The sequence below is a fragment of the Triticum aestivum genome, chromosome 2D (assembly GCF_018294505.1).
Source record: "Triticum aestivum cultivar Chinese Spring chromosome 2D, IWGSC CS RefSeq v2.1, whole genome shotgun sequence".
Lineage (NCBI taxonomy): Eukaryota > Viridiplantae > Streptophyta > Magnoliopsida > Poales > Poaceae > Triticum > Triticum aestivum.
Window position 1 is genome coordinate 558079511 of NC_057799.1, and position 6214 is coordinate 558085724.

Here is a 6214-nt window from a genome sequence, read left to right on the forward strand (position 1 = left end):
TAAATAAGCTACTCTAGTGCCACTATGAACCAAAATGTTGGCAGCAAGCAGAGTACTCCAGCAAACAGAGTTCAATATGGCACTGACAAAGTAAGAAAAAAAATCACTATGCCTACAATCCATACCGGCTGTGCACATGCTAAAAACCGCCTGCCTGTGTCTGTTCCTTCAAAGGCAACAAGCCTCTCAGATGCCATGCCGTGCTTCTCACATGGAGACATCACATCCAGCTCAAGCCCCTTGTAATCTGGATCTTCAAGGCTGAAAGGGACCTGCAGAAGCTCGCACAAAGACACTAGGCAAATCAAAACCTACCAAAATCAACCAAATCAAGAAATCCCAAATCTGAAACCCTAACCCTAAACTCACTGTACTGACCTCGTTGAGACCGTCTGTGGAGGAAGAATGCATGTACGGGAGGCTAGACTGGTCGTCGCTGCTTTCGTCCTCCAAAACCATGGCGTCGGCGGGGCGGTGCGGCGGCCGGCAGTCGGGACGCGGGCGGCGGCGACGGAGGAAACGAGTGAGGAGAGGAGGAGGGGAGGGGAATGGTGCAGCGGGGGCGAGCTGGTGCGACCGGACCGGGTTGGAGAGCAGCAGCGCACCAGCTCGTCCTAGTCAGCGCGCGGGCACGCGCCGATTGGCCAGCGTGGCACCTGACGGGTGGGCCCGAGCTGTCGGATCGAGCGTCAATACGTATAAATACGTGTTTTAGCCTTATTTGAAAAAACCTGGAGCAATCATGGTACTGACATGCAAAAATTAGCAATCGTGGTGCCAATCTGCATGTGATGCCGTACTTCTGTGCAATTAACTCATATTTAAGCCCCAAGGCGCCACTCTTCAGGCCAGAGCACGCATCTCGCATCGATCACCTTCTCCACCATGGGGGACGGAAGAAGAACCGACGGTCGAGCTGAAGCTTTTCGTGGACAAGGAGAAGAATAGGGTCCTCTTCGCCGAGTCCGGCAAGGAGTTCGTCGACGTGCTCTTCGGCTTTCTCACGCTGCCTCTCGGCACCGTTGTTCGCCTCCTCGGCAAGCAGTCCCAGGTCGGATGCCTCGACGAGATCTACAAGAGCGTGGAGGAGCTCTCCACCGACTTCTTCAGAACCGAGGCCTGCAAGGCGATGCTGCTTAGGCCCATCAGCCCTGCGGCGAAGCAATGCTGCGACCTCAAGGTCAGAGTCGACGACACCAAGCACAGGGAGGTCTATGTTTGCGGCAACACGAGCTGTTGCGCCAAGGCCGACGGCTCGTTTAGCTCGGTTCCCGGTGCTCTCTGCAAATGCGGCAAAGTCATGGGGCAGATCCCTGGAGAGTGGCCGGAGAATTGTGATATCACTTTTGCTACTGGTTCTGTAGATGGAGTTTTTGTCAAAGGATGCTTGAAGTTTATCGTGACTGATGATCTCCAAGTAGCACCAGCCTCAACTTCTCTCATGTTGTCACTTTTTAAGAAGTTTGGGGTGGAGGATCCCTCCCGTCTTGAGCAGAGGATGATCCAGCTCAGTTCAGTCGAGGTTTGTCATCCAAACTCAGTTTTTTTAGCTAATTATTCCAATTATTGTTTTATAAAACTCGGCAATATTCCGTGTATTTGTCTTATAATCCCTTTTTAATTTTACAGATGACTAACTTGCTCAAGAGATCATTGACGTCGAAGCAGCCTTTAACTGGTCACTGTTTTGATGTTGCCATCTCAAATGATGTTTTAGCCCTAGAGATGCTACTGGAGAGTTTACATCCTAAGCAGGGAAATGATGCTGAGCATGAGTTGGACAATGTGAAGATAAGAGTTCTTCAGACGAACAACTCATCGCTGCTCTATGCTGAAGTTAATGACGATTTCGTCGAGCTCCTATTTGGCTTCCTGACCGTACCACTGGGATCCATCATTGAGACTTATGGTTCATGGCCATCAATTGGATGCATCGGTAATCTGTACAGTAGTATAGATGGAAGTGCTAAAGGATGCCCAGAGAACAATACCAGAGCCTGTTGCTATCACCAAAGCTGGCGCCTTTCTTTACTTCCTGCGCTACCAAGATAGTGCAAGCTGAAGAATCAGCTCCAAGGAAGCAACAAATCAAGGCATGCTTCAAGTGCATCAAGACATTAGGTTTTCCCAAGCATGTCAACTGTCACGCGAAAGATCGACATGGCAATTATGTGAATTGCCGTGACACTGCAAAGACCACAAACCTCTGTGAATGTGATCCAAAATCCCCAAAGGGAGGAAGTGACAAGGGTAAAGGGTATGTCAAGCAAGGCCCTCAGAACTTCATGGTGACTGATAATCTGCATATTCTTCCACTATCCTTGGAGAACACTATACAAGTTGTTTGTGAGGCCAAGATTCAGTCAAATGATCTTGCGGAGAAAGAATTCAGCCTCGCAAAACCTCAGGTTACTATCTTTGCCAAAAATGTTCTGCCATGTTGTTATCCTTTGATTTGCAAACAGTAGGTGGTATTGTTGATTTTTTTAGAGTCAATTACACCGGTGGTGCTTGAACTTGGCGTAAACGATCACTTTAGTGCTAGAACTTGTGGCATACATTGAACTGGTGCAATAACTTGGCTTTGGTTGTGCAAATATGGTCCTAATCGCGTATGGATAGGAAGTCAACGCTGACTTGGCATGCCAGCGTGGCATGGGGCCCGCTGTCAGCGACTTGAAGTGTGTGGCCTGTTTTCTTGGCAACAAAAACCCCTCAAAAAATTTATTTCTCACAAAAAAGACCATGTTCACGTGGTAGATGTTTTTCTTTTTTCTTTTTGCTGTATGACAAGTAGGTGCTGACGTGAAAACTAAAAGAAAAAATCTTAGGCCTCTACATTCGAACACGCCAACTACTGCTAGGACGCACACCCTCATAGCCACGGCAACATCTGGTCCCGGATGTTCAACAAGTATAACAGTCGGTAATGTAGTATATAAGGGTATTTGGAAAAAGAAAAGTAGTATAAAGATGATGCATTTGGGGCTCAAATTGGCTGCAGATAGTGCGGCCCATTTTACACGCGCTAGTTCTTTTTGAAATAATTGTAAAACGTAAGTAATAAAAATAAAGTGCAAAACATTTATGTGTGATAAATATTATACATACAAATGATGATTAGTACATAAAAGTTTTTAAACAGACATGTATTATATAAATTGTTTAGTAAATGCGGGCACTTAAAATGTTTAATGAATATAAAAAAGTATAGAGTTGCAGCTATATTTAAATTATTCAAACTGATGAATATAAACATTTACTAAATATTTATGAATATTCACTTCGGACTTATATTGAAAACAATTATCTAATTTAAATATTAGCACGACTGAATATTCGTATTAACATTTTAAATCTTAAACTACCTATTTTTTAATTATACAAACATCGAATTATACAAATATGCGTATGATTATTGAAATGTTTGTACAATTAAAATAACATTTATGAATTGTAATGCTAAAAATATTTGTATTTCTTATTATACAAATATTTTTATAATTGCACAAATATTATTTTACATATATATATATTTTTAAAATTATATGTTAACATTTTAGAAAAGTAATTTATTTTGTTAGTATGTATAACAATATTTATACTTCATGAAAATTGAAAGATTATTTTTATTAAGAGATTAGAATTTAAATACCTACAAATATCTAAATAAAACAAGCAGGAGCAAATGGGCCGTACTGACGGCAGTCCATTTCAGCCCCACAAGCGCCTCTATTCGACTAAATTAACCTAACTATCCATGTTGAAGTGTTTCTAAAAAAAAACTATCCATGTGAAGTTGTTAATAGGTGAATGGTATAGCGGCCAGGACCAACTGTGACCTAACCAAGGGTCACACGCTCGAGAGGCCAAGCCTCCTTTTTTCTTGTTTAGTATGCACACACGGGACCCACCGACAATAGAGTCGTAAAAAAATTGAAATGCCACCTTTCCAACGTCAATAAGGTTTTTTATGAGAAAAAAACTCTAGGAGGTTTAAAAAAAACTGGCCACACTCCCTCTCTTTGCCGTCCTGACTGCGGGACCGCCATGTTGGCGCGCCTAGTCAGTGGCTCGGGCGTACACAACCGAGATTTGCACCGTATTTGCACGCTGGAGCCAAGTTATTACACTAGTTCGATGTATACCGCAAGTTCTAGCACCGAAGTGACCGTTCACGCCAAGTTCAAGCACCACCGGTGTAATTGACTCTTTTTTTTATTGTAGCTGACGGAGCTACTGAAAGCCGCCTTGGTGACTCCAAAAGCTCTCAGCTCGGTGCTTCTGCCTCCGAAGAACAAGAAGAAGCTGCCTCACCTCAGCACCGGCCTATATTAGGAATCACGAAATCGTGATTCCCCTTGTTCAACTTGGACTCTGAAAATTCGTATGCTCAATTGTACTTGTATGTCCTAATTCCCCTCCTTGAACTTGAACTTTTAACATATTTTGAACAATGTGGTGTCACCAAATTTCTTCTGAAAATGGAAGTTTTTATACATTCTAAGTCAACACGTATACCCAACTTTTAAGGTTGGGTTCCACATCTACATCAGCGAGGCCACCAACATCTCAAGAACTGCTTTGTGTCATGCGACTCCATTTCGATTATTTTATCGACCATCCTTTGTTTTCCCTTCCGTTGCGATCCTTCTTTTATTTCGGTTTAGGGATAGGCCAGGAGAAGGGGTCATGTCATCCTGACTCCTGAAATCCATTGTTGATGAGGTGTTTGGTCGGTGGGTTCTGGGCGACGTGTTTCCGTTTCGATTTGGTGGATTTTGGGTTTATGGTTATTGTGCTGATGCGGGGGTGCTACGGTTCGTTCTGGCGTTGTGACATGTCTCTTTATTGGTGGTGATGTCTCATGGTTTTTTTCTGTTGTTGTTGTTGCTCTGCATTTGTTGGTCGGAGCCTTCGATTTCATTGTTCCTCTGTTGGCCATGCCTTTGTTCTTGTGGATGTGGCTGACCCGTGCTCTGCTAATACAAGGAACACTGACGTAATCTTAGGATGATCCATCTACTTAAAAACAATAGCCACAACATTATATAAACACACTAAAAATGAGTAAGATTACTAGAGATGCTCGGAGGCAAACGACGCGGTGAAGCGCACATACGCTTCTAGTACAAAGTATAATATGAAGCCATTGTATACATAAGTACATAACATGCACAATAGACTTGATAATAATTTTTAAAAACAACAAACGTCATTAGGACAAAGCCATTCGGCCCAACATAGAACGGATGCTCCAGTTAGGACCAAATCCCGCAACCTATTTGACACGCAGCTCAACCAATTACCATATATGTATCTGCAAATGCTTAGAGGTGCAGGTAAGTTGGATGCTACCTGATAAGGCCACTGTCTGGGCCGGTCTAGTCCTTGACCAAGCTGCCGTTTGGATTGAACCGGACAGACCATGCTGCCGGCCCTGTTTTCAGGGACCGGACCAAAGACACTCCAACTTGGGTTGGACCGAGAAGATCGGTTGTGGTCAGCATAGAGCATGGCAACGCGGAGAGCACGCTGGAGGCACTAGTAGAAAAAGGGCCTAATGTTCAGCTCATTAGTCCCGGTTTGTATTTGAGCCGGCACTAATGTGACCATTAGTGTCGGTTCCAACGGCTAGGCGGGCGGCGCTCATTAGTACCGGTTCGTGGCGAACCTTTAGTACCGGTTCGTGGCGGGCCTAATGTTCAGCTCATTAGTCCCGGTTTGTATTTGAGCCGGCACTAATGTGACCATTAGTGTCGGTTCCAACGGCTAGGCGGGCGGCGCTCATTAGTACCGGTTCGTGGCGAACCTTTAGTACCAGTTCGTGCCACGAACCGGTACTAAAGAGGTGGTGGCCTTTAGTACGGTTGGTGGCTCCAACCGGTACTAAAGACCTCCCCTTTAGTATGGGCTCGTGCCACCAACCGGTACTAAAGGGGTGCACTGCCACCCGCCGTGCACAATGTTTAGTCCCACCTTGCTAGTTGAGAGGAGCTCACACTGGTTTATAAGCCCCGCCGCGGCTACCATGTCGAGCTCCTCTCTAAGCAGGCCTTTGTGGGCCTATTGCAAGTCTTCTGCCCTGTGGGGCCTACTGGGCCGTATGGGCCTGCATCCTGGCCCAACTAGAGGTTGGGTTTCTAGTCGTATGCAGGCCGTGTCGGCCCAGTAGGTGGGCTGTTTTTTCTTTATTTAAAAAAAAAATCAAAAA

At 44.9% G+C, this 6214-nt stretch overlaps 1 pseudogene; it reads left to right on the forward strand.

Annotated features, from left to right (window-relative positions):
• Positions 1 to 548: 548 nt before the first annotated feature.
• Positions 549 to 4338, forward strand: LOC123055921 (uncharacterized; annotated as a pseudogene).
• Positions 4339 to 6214: the final 1876 nt, after the last annotated feature.